Source organism: Rattus norvegicus, chromosome 5, assembly GCF_036323735.1.
Source record: "Rattus norvegicus strain BN/NHsdMcwi chromosome 5, GRCr8, whole genome shotgun sequence".
Taxonomy (NCBI): domain Eukaryota; kingdom Metazoa; phylum Chordata; class Mammalia; order Rodentia; family Muridae; genus Rattus; species Rattus norvegicus.
In genome coordinates this window covers 161,609,681-161,627,437 of record NC_086023.1, presented here as the reverse complement: position 1 = coordinate 161,627,437, position 17,757 = coordinate 161,609,681, and the positions used below count along the sequence as shown (strand labels likewise).

The 17,757-nt window shown below is 42.4% G+C and overlaps 1 protein-coding gene and 2 pseudogenes across 1 annotated transcript in view; 2 read left to right on the top strand and 1 right to left on the bottom strand.

The window, feature by feature from the left end:
* The window catches only part of LOC103692519 (60S ribosomal protein L9 pseudogene), a 1,198,372-nt gene extending 1,185,680 nt beyond the window's left edge, over window positions 1-12,692 (bottom strand). The window contains exon 1 of the mRNA XM_039111575.2: window positions 11,742-12,692. The gene's annotated coding sequence lies outside the window, so the exon portion shown is untranslated. The remainder of the gene's footprint in view (window positions 1-11,741) is intronic.
* Window positions 10,830-16,230, top strand: Pkm-ps9 (pyruvate kinase M1/2, pseudogene 9; annotated as a pseudogene).
* Window positions 11,780-12,674, top strand: Rps4x-ps4 (ribosomal protein S4, X-linked, pseudogene 4; annotated as a pseudogene).
* Window positions 16,231-17,757: the final 1,527 nt, after the last annotated feature.

The window sequence follows — 17,757 nt, the reverse complement described above, 5'->3', positions numbered from 1 at the left end:
ATGATTATAGCAAGGAGCCTATAACACATATTTTAAAAATGATACCAGATAATTCTAGTGTCAAGGGGGTCCCAGGGTAGGCATATGGGCTGTTACCACAATGGAGAGGGCAGAGGCTTAGGACACTCAGTGTCTGTGTCCAAGGTTCCTTACAAACAGTCTCAGCCTTTTGCCAACTCTTTACAATAAAGATGCCTGGCACTATCCCAGGGAAAATCGAAGCAGCCTCGGGGAGGACCTGGGCATGGGTTTAAAAGTTTATACATATTAAAAGTTAAACTCTGGGAGAGTTCAAATGTCCCCATGGAAAAGATCTCTACTAACCATGACCTGGACTCTAGACCTTGTGAACAGCCCAGCTTCAATCCCTCCTCTGTCACCCTGAGGTCTTTCTTTACCTTCCAGAGCCTCAGGTTGGTCCTGATTCAGAGTTTTGCTCCTAAGCCCCTCCCTTGTAGACTTCACAAGGCCTGGATCAAGGATGATCCTGGTATGAAGTCTCTGAGTGCTAAAGCAAGAATCTACTAGGACCTTCAGTCTTCTAGACAGGCAGTATTTTAAATTTATTTTTTATTTGTGTGTGTGTGTGTGTGTGTGTGTGTGTGTGTGTGTGTGTGTAAGTGGTTTATTCTGCATGTTATCCACATCTGAAACCACCTCTTTGTGTCCTCCTGCATGGTGCAATTTCCTCCTTTGACTCATAGGTTCATAAATCAGGGATTGGGTCTTCTTCTTCTTCAGTGTATTCCCTGAACCTGGAGAAGGGTCTGTAGCTAAGTATGTGTTCACTACATAGCTGTTGAGCCATCACTGTTCTTACCCTCCACAGGGACTGGTGGCTTGTGGTTAAATGCCATTGCTAATGGTTTTTGATGCAGGAAAATGCCCTTGGACATAGGTGGGTCCCATAAATGGGACACATTCATAGTTTCTAACTGAGAAAGGACACCATGACAACACCACCAGCTACAGAATGACCATGGATATTTTTACCACCAGGTGGCAGTAAGTGACCTTTATGAGTCTGAAAGAGGAGCAATTGCCCTCTTTGCAATTTCCCAAATTGGGAAAATTTGGACATGCATGCATGCAAGCATTTATCCACCCACCCACCCAACTAGACGCCTACTGATTCATTCACCAATGTCTCCTTTTATGCAGTATCTTATCTAAAAGTCCATTTACCCATGAATTAATTTTTCAAGAGTAAAAATGATAGCCAAGATGGTAGGAGTCTATCCCAAACCACAAATGTGCCATAACACAGGGCAGTGGAGGGAATTTAACAAAGCAACCTGAGAATGAGACAAAGGTGACCATTCAGAGACGACACCGAGGGACAAAAGAAAGGCTGAAGGAAAGGAGTGACAGGTTTCATGCTGGATCTTCAAAGATCTCTCTGAACGAACCCTAAGGAGTAAAACCGAACTGTGACACCATTACTGGGGTATGGAGTGGACGAGACAGACTTAGTGGTCCCAACCTCTAGAGTTAAGTAAAAATGGATGGATTTGGTATCATTGTGGGACAGATCAGATAAGGTGGTGACTGTGAGTGGAAGGGGAGGGTCAGGAAGGAATGGGAGGAGAAGAGAAGGAAGGGGAAGAAAGAAAATAGAAATGTGTTGTTCATACCCATTACTCTGGAAGACATGCCTGGACATTGATGTTCACCATTAAACCAAAACTATAGCATAGATATGACTCAATTTTGATCGAATCACTAGAGAAGGATCCTCAGCTATTGCTTGCTTTGACTCCATCCCGAAAAGGACCTTGTGGGAATGTAGTAGAGGTGATGCAGGCATTAGATCACACTTGCACCATGTCCAAGGGATGTTTCTTATCCAGGCTGTCTATCACTCCACCCTCTCCATGGTAGAAGATGATGCCTCACCTGGGACTGCAAGAAGCTGTGTTGGGCTGAAACAGCGCACAGGGACTTTCACAAAACATAGATGAGTCACCACCACTTTGTGGTGCCCTTTTATGGTCAATGCATCATGTAGAAACTGAAAAAAAAATGTTGGCATGGAGCAAATTATCGTCTCCAATATAGTCTCCTAGTGAAAATGTGGATAGAAGGACACAAGAAATTAAAGGGGGAGGAGAAGGGAAAAGAGAAGAGGCAAGAGGATATCTCTTTACCCTAACACTCTGATTTGTGGCTGCCTTCAGATGTTTATATAACAGGCATGATGAGAATTATTGACTTTTTAAAAATATTTATTTTTATTTTGTGTGTATGGGTGCTCTGCCTGCTTGGAGGTCTATTCATTGTCTATGTGTCTAGTGCCCACATGGCTAGACCAAAAAGGTGTTAGGTCCCCCTAGAATTGGATTTGCAGATGGGTGTAGGTGCTTGGAACTGAAGCCTGGTCCTCTGCAAGAGTAAGAAGGGCTCTTAGCCACTGAACTCTCTCTTCACTCCCTTTATGTCCCATGTTTGTTCATTTATTTGCTTGTTTGTTTTTGAAACATGTGACCTGAAACTCACAATGTAAAATAGGCTTGTCTCAGCTTGCTCCTGCCTCCTGAGTGCTGGGATTACAGGGGTACATCACCATGCCCTGCTTCGCCTGGTCGTTTTTGTTTTTATCCTATTAGTACTGCGCTCACAAATAAGCCTGTACAATTCCCCTCAACCATCACCTTAGAGTCTCATCAATGAGAAAAACTCTCCCTACCTTTCCACCTCCCATTCCTACTCCTCTACCTCCCTAACCCTTCCTCTCCACCTCCTCACAACTGCCCCTCCCCTTCCCCACCTCCATGGTTGGTAAATAAACTTAACTTTCTTTTTTTTTATTAACTTGAGTATTTCTTATAAACATTTCGAGTGTTATTCCCTTTCCCGGTTTCCGGGCAAACATCCCCCTCCCCCTCCCCTTTTTATGGGTGTTCCCCTCCCAACCCTCCGCCCATTGCCGCCCTCCCCCCAACAATCTAGTTCACTGGGAGTTCAGTCTTAGCAGGACCCAGGGCTTCCCTTCCACTGGTGCTCTTACTAGGATATTCATTGCTACCTATGAGGTCAGAGTCCAGGGTCAGTCCATGTATAGTCTTTAGGTACTGGCTTAGTCCCTGGAAGCTCTGGTTGCTTGGCATTGTTGGTCATATGGGGTCTTGAGCCCCTTCAAGCTCTTCCAGTTCTTTCTCTGATTCCATGAACGGGGGTCCTATTCTCAGTTCAGTGGTTTGCTGCTGGCATTCGCCTCTGTATTTGCTGTATTCTGGCTGTGTCTCTCAGGAGCGATCTACATCTGGCTCCTGTCAGTCTGCACTTCTTTGCTTCATCCATCTTGTCTAATTGGATGGCTGTATATGTATGGGCCACATGTGGGGCAGGCTCTGAATGGGTGTTCCTTCAGTCTCTGTTTTAATCTTTGCCTCTCTATTCCCTGCCAAGGGTTTTCTTGTTCCCCTTTTAAAGAAGGAGTGAAGCATTCACACTTTGATCATCCGTCTTGAGTTTAATTTGTTCTAGGCATCTAGGGTAATTCAAGCATTTGGGCTAATAGCCACTTATCAATGAGTGCATACAATGTGTGTTTTTCTGTGATTGGATTACCTCACTCAGGATGATATTTTCCAGTTCCAACCATTTGCCTACGAATTTCATAAAGTCATTGTTTTTGATAGCTGAGTAATATTCCATTGTGTAGATGTACCACATTTTCTGTATCCATTCCTCTCTTGAAGGGCATCTGGGTTCTTTCCAGCTTCTGGCTATTATAAATAAGGCTGCGATGAACATAGTGGAGCACGTGTCTTTTTTATATGTTGGGGCATCTTTTGGGTATATGCCCAAGAGAGTTATAGCTGGATCCTCAGGCAGTTCAATGTCCAATTTTCTGAGGAACCTCCAGACTGATTTCCAGAATGGTTGTACCAGTCTGCAATCCCACCAACAATGGAGGAGTGTTCCTCTTTCTCCGCATCCTCGCCAGCATCTGCTGTCACCTGAGTTTTTGAACTTAGTCATTCTCACTGGTGTGAGGTAAAATCTCAGGGTTGTTTTGATTTGCATTTCCCTTCTGAAAAAAGATGTTGAACATTTCTTTAGGTGTTTCTCAGCCATTCGGCATTCCTCAGCTGTGAATTCTTTGTTTAGCTCTGAACCCCATTTTTAATAGGGTTATTTGACTCCCTGCGGTCTAACTTCTTGAGTTCTTTGTATATTTTGGATATAAGGCCTCTATCTGTTGTAGGATTGGTAAAGATCTTTTCCCAATCTGTTAGTTGCCGTTTTGTCCTAACCACAGTGTCCTTTACCTTACAGAAGCTTTGCAGTTTTATGAGATCCCATTTGTCAATTCTTGATCTTAGAGCATAAGCCATTGGTGTTTTGTTCAGGAAATTTTTTCCAGTGCCCATGTGTTCCAGATGCTTCCCTAGTTTTTCTTCTATTAGTTTGAGTGTGTCTGGTTTGATGTGGAGGTCCTTGATCCACTTGGACTTAAGCTTTGTACAGGGTGATAAGCATGGATCGATCTGCATTCTTCTACATGTTGACCTCCAGTTGAACCAGCACCATTTGCTGAAAATGCTATCTTTTTTCCATTGGATGGTTTTGGCTCCTTTGTCAAAAATCAAGTGCCCATAGGTGTGTGGGTTCATTTCTGGGTCTTCATTTCTGTTCCATTGGTCTATCTGTCTGTCTCTGTACCAATACCATGCAGTTTTTATCACTATTGCTCTGTATTACTGCTTGAGTTATGGGATAGTGATTCCCCCTGAAGTCCTTTTATTGTTGAGGGTAGTTTTAGTTATCCTGGGTTTTTTTGTTATTCCAGATGAATTTGCAAATTGTTCTGTCTAACTCTTTGAAGAATTGGATTGGTATTTTAATGGGGATTGCATTGAATCTGTAGATCGCTTTTGGTAAAATGGCCATTTTTACTATATTAATCCTGCCAATCCATGAGCATGGGAGATCTTTCCATCTTCTGAGGTCTTCTTCAATTTCTTTCTTCAGAGTCTTGAAGTTCTTATTGTACAAATCTTTTACTTGCTTGGTTAAAGTCACACCGAGTTACTTTATATTATTTGGGTCTATTATGAAGGGTGTCATTTCCCTAATTTCTTTCTCGGTTTGTTTCTCTTTTGTGTAGAGGAAGGCTACTGATTTATTTGAGTTAATTTTATACACAGCCACTTTGCTAAAGTTGTTTATCAGCTTTAGTAGTTCTCTGGGGGAACTTTTGGGATCACTTAAATATACTATCATATTATCTGCAAATAGTGATATTTTGACTTCTTCTTTTCCGATCTGTATCCCCTTGACCTCCTTTTGTTGTCTGATTGCTCTGGCTAGAACTTCAAGAACTATATTGAATAAGTAGGGAGAGAGTGGGCAGCCTTGTCTAGTCCCTGATTTTAGTGGGATTGCTTCAAGTTTCTCTCCATTTAGTTTAATGTTAGCTACTGGTTTGCCGTATATGGCTTTTACTATGTTTAGGTATGGGCCTTGAATTCCTATTCTTTCCAGGACTTTTATCATGAAGGGGTGCTGACTTTTGTCAAATGCTTTCTCAGCATCTAATGAAATGATCATGTGGTTTTGTTCTTTCAGTTTGTTTATATGATGGATCACGTTGATGGTTTTCTGTATATTAAACCATCCCTGCATGCCTGGGATGAAGCCTACTTGATCATGGTGGATGATTGTTTTGATGTGTTCTTGGATTCGGTTTGCCAGAATTTTATTGAGTATTTTTGCATCGATATTCATAAGGGAAATTGGTCTGAAGTTCTCTTTCTTTATTGGGTCTTTGTGTGGTTTAGGTATCAGAGTAATTGTGGCTTCATAGGAGGTATTCGGTAGTGATCCATCTGTTTCAATTTTGTGGAATAGTTTGGATAATATTGGTATGAGGTCTTCTATGAAGGTCTGATAGAATTCTGAACTAAACCCGTCTGGACCTGGGCTCTTTTTGGTTGGGAGACCTTTAATGACTGCTTCTATTTCCTTAGGAGTTATGGGGTTGTTTAACTGGTTTATCTGTTCCTGATTTAACTTCGATACCTGGTACCTGTCTAGGAAATTGTCCATTTCCTGAAGATTTTCAAGTTTTGTTGAATATAGGCTTTTATAGTAAGATCTGATGATTTTTTGAATTTCCTCTGAATCTGTAGTTATGTCTCCCTTTTCATTTCTGATTTTGTTAATTTGGACACACTCTCTGTGTCCTCTCATTAGTCTGGCTAAGGGTTTATCTATCTTGTTGATTTTCTCAAAGAACCAACTTTTGGTTCTGTTGATTCTTTCTATGGTCCTTTTTGTTTCCACTTGTTTGATTTCAGCTCTGAGTTTGATTATTTCCTGCCTTCTACTCCTCTGGGGTGTATTTGCTTCTTTTTGTTCTAGAGCTTTTAGGTGTGTTGTCAAGCAGGTGACATGTGCTTTTTTCTGTTTCTCTCTGCAGGCACTCAGCGCTATGAGTTTTCCTCTTAGCACAGCTTTCATTGTGTCCCATAAGTTTGGGTATGTTGTACCTTCATTTTCATTAAATTCTAAAAAGTCTTTAATTTCTTTCTTATTTCTTCCTTGACCAGGTTATCGTTGAGTAGAGCACTGTTCAATTTCCACGTATATGTGGTCATTCTTCCCTTATTGTTATTGAAGACCAGCTTTAGGCCGTGGTGGTCTGATAGCACGCATGGCATTATTTCTATCTTTCTGTACCTGTTGAGGCCCATTTTTTGACAAATTATATGGTCAGTTTTGGAGAAAGTACCATGAGGAGCTGAGAAGAAGGTATATCCTTTTGCTTTCTGTTAAGTCCATTTGGCTCATGACTTCTCTTAGGCTGTCTAAGTCTCTGTTTAATTTCTGTTTCCATGATCTGTCCATTGATGAGAGTGGGGTGTTGAAATCTCCTACTATTATTGTGTCAGGTGCAATGTGTGTTTTGAGCTTTAGTAAGGTTTCTTTTACGTATGTAGGTACCCTTGTATTTGGGGCATAGATATTTAGGATTGAGAGTTCATCTTGGTGGATTTGTTCCTTTGATGAATATGAAGTGTCCTTCCTTATCTTTTTTGATGACTTTTAGTTGAAAATTGATTTTATTTGATATTAGAATGGCTACTCCAGCTTGCTTCTTTGACCATTTGCTTGGAAAGTTATTTTCCAGCCTTTCACTCTGAGGTAGTGTCTGTCTTTGTCTCTGAGGTGTGTTTCCTGTAGGCAGCAGAATGCCGGGTCCTCGTTGCGTATCCAGTTTGTTAATCTATGTCTTTTTATTGGGGAGTTGAGGCCATTGATATTGAGAGATATTAAGGAATAGTGATTATTGCTTCCTGTTATATTCATATTTGGATATAGGTTATGTTTGTGTTCTTTTCTTCTCTTTGTTTTGTTGCCAAGACGATTAGTTTCTTGCTTCTTCTAGGGTATAGCTTGCCTCCTTATGTTGGGCTTTACCATTTATTATCCTCTGTTGTGCTGGATTTGTAGAAAGATATTGTGTAAATTTGGTTTTGTCATGGAATATCTTGGTTTCTCCATCTATGTGAATTGAGAGTTTTGCAGGATACAGTAACCCGGGCTGGCATTTGTGTTCTCTTAGGGTCTGTATGATATCTGTCCAGGATCTTCTGGCTTTCATAGTTTCTGGCGAAAAGTCTGGTGTGATTCTGATAGGTCTGCCTTTATATGTTACTTGACATTTTTCCCTTACTGCTTTTAATATTCTTTCTTTATTTTGTGCGTTTGGTGTTTTGACTATTATGTGACAGGAGTTGTTTCTTTTCTGGTCCAATCTATTTGGAGTTCTGTAGGATTTTTGTATGTTTATGGGCATCTCTTTCTTTAGGTTAGGGAAGTTTTCTTCTATGATTTTGTTGAAGATATTTACTGGTCTTTTGAGCTGGGAGTCTTCAATCTCTTCAATACCTATTATCCTTAGGTTTGATCTTCTCATTGAGTACTTGATTTCCTATATGTTTTGGATCAGTAGCTTTTTCTGTTTTACATTATCTTTGACCATTTTGTCGATGATTTCTATGGAATCTTCTGCTCCTGAGATTCTCTCTTCCATCTCTTGTATTCTGTTGGTGAAGCTCGTATCTACAGCTCCTTGTCTCTTCTTTTGGTTTTCTATAACCAGGGTTGTTTCCATGTGTTCTTTCTTGATTGCTTCTATTTCCATTTTTAATTCCTTCAACTGTTTGATTGTGTTTTCCTGAAATTCTTTCAGGGATTTTTGTGACTCCGCTCTATGGGCTTCTACTTGTTTATTTATGTTTTCCTGGAATTCTTTTAGGGATTTTTGCGATTCCTCTTTGTAGGCTTCTACTTGTTCTCTAAGGGAGCTCTTCATGTCTTTCTTGAAGTCCTCCAGTATCATGATCAAATATGATTTTGAAACTAGATCTTGCTTTTCTGGTGTGTTTGGATATTCCGTGTTTGCTTTGGTGGGAGAATTGGGATCCGATGATGCCATGTAGTCTTGGTTTCTGTTGCTTCGGTTCCTGCGCTTGCCTCTCGCCATCAGATTATCTCTAGTGTTACTTTGTTCTGTTATTTCTGACAGTGGCTAGACTGTCCTATAAGCCTATGTTTCAGGAGTGCTGTATACCTGTTTTCCTGTTTTCTTTCAGCCAGTTATGGGGACAGAATGTTCTGCTTTCGGGCGTGTAGTTTTTCCTATCTACATACAGGTCTTCAGCTGTTCCTGTGGGCCTGTGTCTTGAGTTCACAGGCAGGTCGCTTGCAGCAGAAAAGTTGGTCTTACCTGTGGTCCCGAGGCTCAAGTTTGCTCATGGGGTGTTGCTTATGAGCTCTCCGCAGAGGCAGCCACCATGAAGATCTGTGCTGCCCTTTCCGGGAGCTTCCGTGCACCAGGGTTCCAGATGGCATTTGGTGTTTTCCTCTGGAATCAGTAATTCCAGTTTTTCTATAAACTTGCGACACTCTCTTGCTGAGTGTTGAGGGTTTTTGCTCTGCATGCATCTTACCCCTTGACTGACAAGAGACAAATAATGCATGAAAATTGCTATGGGCCCTAGAACTAAAATCCTCCCCATTTCATTTTCCCAAAAGCAAGACATTGCCTTGGATATCTCTTTTGATTTGCATTCCTGATTGCAATGGCTGCCTTTGCTGAATTGCATACGTACCCTCAGGAAGCCTTGGCACTCTTTTTCTCTGAGCTTTAGAAAAACCATTGCCCTAGAAATGGCCCTTTCACTTTTCCAGAACAAAATATTGTATTTCTTGCAATTAACACACAGAGCATTTTGAGATCTGAGGGTTTTTTTTTTTTTTGGTTTGATGACAATCTCTTTGCAAATGACTGTATTCCCCTTAATTGAAGCACCAGGCATTTTGATATCTGAGATCCTTGACTATACCTTGCCCTACTATATTAGTACGGTACATAAGAACCAATATTGGTCATATCTCTTATCCAGTCATCCATAGGCACTGCCCATGTCTTTAATCATGTAATAATTTCATGACATTAGGTATTTGAATTTTAATATGCCAAGGTTTCTATCAACATGTGTCTTGAGGCATGGTCTGATATATTTTTGTTCATAGTTGAGGCTAGTCTTTGTAAAAACTCAGTGAATGTTTCTCCAGAGCTTAGTATCATCTTTGCAAATGAGGTAAACTTTTCCTTGGACTCCTCGACTTTGTTCCAAGCTCTTCAAGCCACTAAACAACCTTGTTCTATAATAACATCATCAAATTGAATCTGTTCTTGTATTTCAGAGCACCACCCCTTTGCCTAGCAGCCCATCTTTTACTATATCCATTTGCCTTACTCTATTTTGCCATTCAATATTCACGGCTTCTTTCCTCCACCATAATAACCATTGCAACTGTAGACCAGCATCTAGCATAACTGTTACCAATCACTTCCGGTCTTCTATTTTAGTATCTCCATTATCTGTAATTTATTTCACGTAAGGCAAATACATACCATATAAAAATCTTGTCCTCTTAAAATGCCTTTGATCTATCATTTCTATAGGATGCCATCCTATCTCCTTATAACCTTGTTCCATGCTGATGGTGAATTCATAATCCCAGACCAGCCCTCCTCCCACTCTGGTGGCAAGGTTGGTTTAAGATTAATCCTTTCTCTTGAAATGGGCTGCTTCATTCCATTACCCCCCACCCAACCCTCTTTTCAGCTTTTCTTTGACTCAATTGCCTTCTGCAACAGTTTCTTTCCCTCTTGAAACTCCAGCTCCCTTGCTCAGTCATCCAGACTGAACATTTTTGTTCTCTTCTTTTTCTGGTGCTCCTTGCCCCCGACAAACCTCCATCTCCACTTGCAACCTCTTTAGTTGCACTGTCAACTAACTCTGCAACCCTTTCAGAAAAGAGAGAATAAAAAAGTGACTTCTTTTGTTTCCCCATTTCAGCCATTTTGTTTTGTTTTTGTTTCCCAGGTCCCTCCATTTTCACAGAGCCATTCTTCCAACCTTTTTTGAAACAGAATATAGGAAGAAGAAGGGTGGCAGGAAATCCTCGGGATCAGAGTGGGGAATGTCATAGTGCTAGTAGCCACAATAATTTTTTCTTTGCCGGCATCTTGAAAACAAATAATCCATAGTTTCATCCACCGACATTTCCTCTACAGCATTTCAAGTCAAATTTCCCATTTTTACTTTAACTTTTAAGCCCCACATTTGGGTGCTACTTGTAGTTGGTCTTTGCTACTTTCTTGGTTCTTCCCCTACCCCATACCCCTGCACCTTACTCCCCTCTACCCCCGCACCCAGAACACACACACACACACATACACACACACACACACACACGCACACACATAAACAGCCTTCATTCAGACATAACAGTTCCACACAGTCATGGCTGACACCATCCTAGAACACATGTGCCACCTGGACATTGACTCTGGGACCATCATGGCCCACAAACAACAATGACATAATTTCTACCATTAGCCCTGCTTCCTGATCTGTGGAGATACTGAAGGAGATGATTAAGTCTGCAATGAATGTGGCTTGTCTGATTTTCTCTCATGGAATCCATGAGTATCATGCGGAGACCATCAAGAACATCCATGCAAGGGGCACATTTCCTGAACAGAACACCAATAGCTTATGTGCTAAGATCAAGAATCAACAAATGAGACCTCATAAAATTGCAAAGCTTCTGGAAGGCAAAGGATACAGTCAATAGGACAAAGCTGCAACCATCAAATTGAGAAAAGATCTTTACCAATCCTACATCTGATAGAGGGCTAATATCTAATATATACAAAGAACTCAAGAAATTAGACTCCAGAGAATCAAATAACCCTATAAAAATGGGGAACAGAGCTAAACAGAGAATTCTCAACTGACAAGTATGGAATGGCTGAGAAGCACCTAAAGAAACGGTCAATATCTTTAGTCACCAGGGAAATCAAAATAACTGCGATTCCACCTCACACTAGTGAGAATGACTAAGATCAAAAACTCAGGTGACAGCAGATGCTGGCAAGGATGTGGAGAAAGAAGAACACTCTTCCATTGTTGGTGGGATTGCAAGCCACTACAACCACTCTGGAAATCAGTCTGGAGGTTCCTCAGAAAATTTGACATAGTACTACCAACTATACCTCTCCTGAGTATATACCCAAAAGATATGCTAACATATAAGAAGGACACGTGCTCCACTATGTTCATAGCAGCCTCATTCATAATAGCCAGAAACTGGAAAGAACCCAGATGACCTTTAACAGAGGAATGGATACAGAAAATATGGTATATCTACACAATGGAGTACTACTCAGCTATTAAAAACAATGACTTCGCTCTTTCCATTCCCAGTGCAGCCATGGCTTGTGGTCCCAAGAAACATCTGAAGCATGTAGGGGCTCCAAAACATTGGATGCTGGATAAGCTGACTGGGGTGTTTGCTCCTCATCCATCCACTGGTCCACACAAGCTGAGGGAATGCCTGCCTCTGATCAGTTCCCTAAGGAACAGACTTAAGTATCCCCTGACTGGAGATGAAGTAAAAAAGATTTGCATACAGAGATTCATTAAGATTGATGGGAAAGTCAGGACCGATATAACCTAACCTGCTGGGTTTATGGATGTCATCAGCATTGACAAGACTGGAAAGAACTTCTGTCTGATCTATGACACCAAGGGTCTCTTTGCTGTTCATCAAATTACACCTGAGGAGGTCAAGTACAAGTTGTGCGAAGTGAGAAAGATCTTTGTGGGCACAAAAGGAATCCCACATCTGGTGACCCAGGATGCTCGTACTATTCGATCCCCTCATCAAGGTGAATGACACCTTGATGATTTGGAAACAGGCAAAATAACTGACTTCATCAAGTTCGACACTGGGAACCTGTGTATGGTGACTGGAGGTGCTAACTTGGGGACAATTGGTGTAATCATGAATAGGGAGAGACATCCTGACCCTTTTGATGTGGCTCATGTGAAAGGTGCCAATGGCAACAGCTTTGCCACTCATCTTTCCAACATTTTTGTTATTGGCAAGGGCAACAAACCATGGATCTCTCTTCCCCAAGGAAAAAGAATCCTCCTCACCATTGCTGAAGAGAGAGAGAAGAGGCTAGCGGCCAAACAGAGCAGTGGGTGAAATGGTCTCTAGGAGACATGCTGGAGAAGTATTTGTACTCAATACAACAAGCCTTTCTAGGCAACATGCTAGATTAAACAGCATGATGAAATTAAAAAGAACAAACAAACAAAAAAAAACCCAATGACTTCATGGAATTAACAGGTAAATGGATGGAACTTGAAAATGTCATCCTGTGTGGAGAAAGAGGAACACTCCTCCATTGCTGGTGGGACTGCAAACTGGTACAACCATTCTGGAAATCAGTCTGGAGGTTCCTCAGAAAATTCGACATTGAACTACCTGAGGACCCAGATATACCTCTCTTGGGCATATACCCAAAAGATGCCCCAACATACAACAAAGACACGTGCTCCACTATGTTCATCGCAGCCTTATTTATAATAGCCAGAAGCTGGAAAGATCCCAGATGCCTTTCAACAGAGGAATGGATACAGAAAATGTGGTGCATCTACACAATGGAATATTATTCAGCTATCAAAAACAATGACTTTATGAAATTCATAGGCAAATGGATGGAACTGGAAAATATCATCCTGAGTGAGGTAACCCAATCACAGAAAAACGCACATGGTATGCACTCATTGATAAGTGGCTATTAGCCCAAATGCTTGAATTACCCTAGATGCACAGAACACATGAAACTCAAGAATGATGACCAAACGATGATGAATGCTTCACTCCTTCTTTAAAAGGGGAAAAAGAAAACCCTTGGCAGGGAATAGGGAGGCAAAGTTTAGAACAGAGGCAGAAGGAACACCCATTCAGAACCTGCCCCACATGTGGCCCATACATATACAGCCACCAATTAGACAAGATGGATGAAGCAAAGAAGTGCAGGCTGACAGGAACTGGATGTAGATCTCTCCTGAAAGAGACACACACAGAATACAGCAAATACATAGGCGAATGCCAGCAGCAATTCACTGAACAGAGATTGGGAACCCCATTGAAGGAATCAGAGGAAGGTCTGGAACAGCTTGAAGGGGCTCGAGACCCCATATGTACAACAATGCCAACCAACTAGAGCTTCCAGGGACTAAGCCACTACCCAAAGACTATACATGGACTGACCCTGGGCTCCAACTTCATAGGTAGCAATGAATAGCCTAGTAAGAGCACCAGTGGAAGGGGAAGCCCTTGGTCCTGCCAAGACTGAACCCCCAGTGAATGTGATTGTTGGGGGGAAGGTCGGTAATGGGGGTAGGGTGGGGAGGGGTAAGGGCTAGGGGGATGTTGGCCAGGAAACCGGGAAGGGGAATAATAATTGAAATGTAAATAAGAAATACTCAAGTTAATAAAGATAAAAAAATTTTTAAAAAAAGAAAGGAAAAAGGAAAAGCTAACATTTCCTGGGGAAGTTAAAATGAAGACTCTGGAGACTTAGCTCAGAAAACAACTCATTCCCAAGGTGTCTGACCACACATACCAATGCAACACAGCCACACATACACACATACATAGCCATGTGCATGTGTACATGTGTGCAGACCACTCCGTATACTCCCCATTCTTCTGCCGGCATGATTAGTACATTTATTCTCTGTGTATAATAATGTTAAAATTATTCTTCTATTTTCCTTATACTATGGCCACGTGTTCAGTAATGGCCTAGTTGACCCACTGTTTAAAGTCCCCTCAACTCCCTGGTATTTGGCTTAAGTTTTAATGAATTCATAAACTTGAAATAATCAATAAATGTTTATAGAATGAAAAAAAAAGAAAGAAAATGTCATCCTGAGTAAGGTAACCAAATCACAAAAGAACAGACATGGTATGCACTCACTGATAAGTGAATATTAGCCCAAATGTTCAGAATACCCGAGATAAAATTCACAAACCACAAGAAGCTCAAGTAGAAGGAAGACCCAAGTGTGGATTCTTCAGTCCTTCTTAGAAGGGGGAACAAAAATGCTCACAGGAGGAAATACAGAGACAAGGTGTGGAGCAGAGACTGAAAGGCCATCCAGGGACTCCCCGACTTGGAAATGCATCCCATATATAGCCACCAAACCCAGACAATATTGTGATTGCCAAGAAGTGCATGCTGACAGAAGCCTGATACAGCTGTCTGCTGAGAGACTTTGCCAGAACTTTACAAATACAGAGGTGGATACTTGCAGCCAACCATTGAACTGAGAACAGGGTCCTCAATGGAGGAGTTACAGAAAGAACTAAAGATCTGAAAGGGTTTGCAACCCATAAGACGAACATAATATCAACCAACCAGACCCCACCCCCACCCCGCAGAGCTCCCAGGGACTAAACCACCATCCCAAGGGAACACAGGGATGAACCTATGTCTCCATCTGCATATGTAGCAGAGGATGGCCTTATGGGACATCAATGGGAAGAGAGGCCTTTGATCTTGTGAAGGAAAGATGCCCCAGTGTAGGGGAATGTCAGGGCTGGGAGGTGGGAGAGAGTAGGTGCATGGGTGACAGAGCAACCTCATAGAGGCAGGGGAGTGGAATAGCAGGTTTCTGGAGGGGAATCCAGGAAATGGGATAACATTTAAAATGTAAATAAAAAATTTAAAATAAAAAGAACGTCCGTGCAACCACAGAAAACTTTGCATCTTCTGATTCCATTCTCTCCCGTCCTGTTGCAGTGGATCTGGCCACAGTGTGACCTGAGATCTGGACGGGACTCATCAAGGGCAGTGGCATTGCAAAGGTGGAGCTGAAGAAGGGGGTCACTCTGAACACCCTGGACAATGCCTAGGTGGAAAAGTGTGATGAGAACACCAGCTGCATGGTGTGTGGGGGGCAGCAAGATCTATGTGGACAATGGGCTCATCTCACTGCAGGTGAAGGGGTGCTGACTACCTGGTGACAGAGAACGATGGCTCCTTGGGTAGCAAGGAGGGTGTGAACCTGCCCAGAGCTGCTTTGGACCTCCCCGCCATGTCAGAAAAGGACATCCAGGACCTGAAGTTTGGGGTGGAGCAGGATGTGGACATCATGTTTGCATCTTTCATTCCCAAGGCAGCGGACGTGCATGAAGTTAGGAAGGTCCTGGGAGAGAAGGGCAGGGACACCAAGATCATCAGTAAAATCGAGAACCAGGAAGGTGTCCGCAGGTTTGATGAGATTTTGGAGGCCCGTGGTGACCTGGGCTTTGAGATTACGGCAGAGAAGGTCTTCCTGGTTCAGAAGATGATGATCGGACGATGCAACCCAGCTGGGAAATCTATCATCTGAGCCACACAGATGTTGAAGAGCATGATCAAGAAGCCACACCCCACCCGTGATGTGGCCAATGCAGTCCTAGATGGAGCAGACTGCACCATGCTGTCCGGAAAAACAACCAAAGGGGACTACCCTCTGGAGGCTGTTCGCGCATGCAGCACCGAATTGCCCGAGAGGCAAAGGTTGCCATTTACCACTCACAATTATTTGAGGAACTCTGCCATCTGGCACCCATTACCAATGACACCACAGAAGCTGCAGCTGTGGGCACTGTGGAAGTCTCCTTCAAGTGCTGCGGTGGAATCACTGTTGTGTTCACCAAGTCTGACAGGAATACTCACCAAGTGTCCAGGTACTGCCCCTATCATTGCTCTGATGGGCAATCCGCAGACTGCTTGCCAGGCCCATCTGGACCGTGCCATCTTCCCTGTGCTGTGTAAGGATGCTGCACAGGATGCCTGAGTTGAGGATGTTGACCTTTGTGTAAACTTGGCCATGAATTTTGGCAAGGCCCGAGGCTTCTTCAAGAAGGGAGATGTGGTCATTGTGCTGACCGGGTGGCACCCTGGCTCTGGCTTCACCAACACCATGTGTGTAGTTCCTGTACCTTGATGGCCCTCTGGAGTCCCTCTTCTAGCTGCTGTCCCCTCCCCTCCCCTGTCCTGTCCATTAGGCCAGCAACGCTTGTAGTGCTCACTTTGGGCCATAGTGTGGTGCTGGTGAGCTCAGACGCCAGGGAAAACTAAAGCCTCTGAAACATGCAATAGAGCCCAGCTATTTTCATGACCCTACCTGAGCCAAGAGTGAGGGAGGAGTGCAGGACTCGTTTTGAAATTTGTTTTTATCATGTAAGTCAAGATCCTGATACATGTTAGTGGACTCTCTGGCAGGAACTCCTTAAGCTGCACAGACCACAACACCCAGCTTTCTTTTATAAAACCCCTGATACAGTTCTTGGGTATAGATGGAGTATGCCATCTGAGATCCTTTCAAGAACTGGTGATGCATTTCTCCTTAACCACCACTTTCCCTATAGCGTTTTCTATATCACATTCTTATGTCAGTTGGAACCATTGCTGCAAGGAATGATGTACCACTAATACTCTAAATCACTCTGATGCTTGTAAGAGAGCCACCCAAGATCTAATTGGGTTAATTTATTTGTGGATTTAATGCCTTGGAGAAGCTGACCTCGTTAAGCCACACATGTTGCATCCCAAACACATTTAGATGATCAATGATTTTAGTTCCTCTAAAAGTTGGGAAAGTTCGTGTCCTTTTTCCTGTGGTAACTAAGTTTTTCCCATCCCTCCTCTCCATCCTTACACACTAACTGCCTGTGCAAAACTCAGTTCCGCAAAGAAGGAATCTTGCCAGCATTGTATCTGGAAACCACTGTGCAAAGTTACACTTGCACGCTCAATGTTTTCTCTTGTTTCAACTCCGAAACTGCTTTACTATTATTTCGTATTTGTATTCAAATGCCTGTTTATTTACTATCCTCCCGTTTTAATTCATTTCTTTAATATCTCTTCTAAGCATATCCCAGGAAGACAATTTCCCATGTGCCCATGTGACTACAGTAACTTTTGTTGTTAAGAAAAATTTTAAGCTGGACGTAGTGCTGCATACTTTTAATACCAGCGCTTGTGAGGCAGAGTCATAAGTACCTCTGTGGTTTTGCTCTGATCTACATAGCAAGTTCCAGACCATCCAGATGTAAGTAATGATACCCTGTCTCAAAAAAAAAATTAAACAGGGGACTGGAGATAAGGCTCTGCAATTAAGAGTACTTACTGCTCTAACAGTGGGTATAAGTTTGGTTTCCAGAACCTAAATGGTAGCTCACAATCATCTATAACTCCAGTCCAGGCCTAAATGAAATTGCATTACATGGGGTGATAATGTTCCCCAAGGAGTCATGCATTGTCAAACACATATCCCAGAGCCAGGCATGGGAAATCTCCTTATAAATTATAGGCCA